The following is a 567-nucleotide window of genomic DNA, read 5'->3' as shown; positions in this document are numbered from 1 at the left end:
ACTTATGATCCTATTTGTGTGTGTGTTGTGAAGTGGCTCTCTCTTCCTCATATTGAACTGAGGTAGCGGTAGCTTGGTATTTGATGTGGGGGGTGCATTGATCTCAGACTCATGGATTGTGAATAGTTTTTTTTTTTTCTATTTTTCCTGTCCACCTCCAGGCTCCTCACTGAACGGTCATGTGGACAACGTCTCCCTCCTCCAGGAGATCTGCGCCAAGTACAACCTCTGGCTTCACCTCCGTGGACACAACCTGTCCTCCCTCGCCCTCAACTCTCACTCTCCCTCCCCTCTCCAGCCCGGACACAGCGTGTCCCTCCCTCTGGGTACCTGGCTCAACCTGCCACTCTCCCTCCCCTCTCCAGCCCGGACACAGCGTGTCCCTCCCTCTGGGTACCTGGCTCAACCTGCCCTCCCTCCCAACTGTTACCCTCTTCACCAATATAGGTAAGAATACATGATATACATACTCAACCTCCCAACTGTTATCCTCTTCACCAATATAGGTAAGAATACATGATATACATACTCCCTCCCAACTGTTACCCTATTCACCAATATAGGTAA

General features: G+C 50.3%; 1 long non-coding RNA gene across 1 annotated transcript; it reads right to left on the bottom strand.

Moving 5' to 3' along the window:
* Positions 1–207: 207 nt before the first annotated feature.
* LOC113467102 lies at positions 208–464 on the bottom strand. The gene is made up of 2 exons (XR_003391295.1): positions 408–464; positions 208–340 (listed from the first exon to the last, which is right to left on the bottom strand). It is a non-coding gene; the product is annotated as an uncharacterized LOC113467102 (long non-coding RNA).
* Between the last annotated feature and the right edge of the window lie 103 nt (positions 465–567).

This window comes from Diaphorina citri, unplaced genomic scaffold (assembly GCF_000475195.1).
Source record: "Diaphorina citri unplaced genomic scaffold, Diaci psyllid genome assembly version 1.1 scaffold405, whole genome shotgun sequence".
Taxonomy (NCBI): domain Eukaryota; kingdom Metazoa; phylum Arthropoda; class Insecta; order Hemiptera; family Psyllidae; genus Diaphorina; species Diaphorina citri.
The sequence above is the reverse complement of the archived record's forward strand: the minus strand, read 5'-3'. Positions and strand labels throughout refer to the sequence as shown.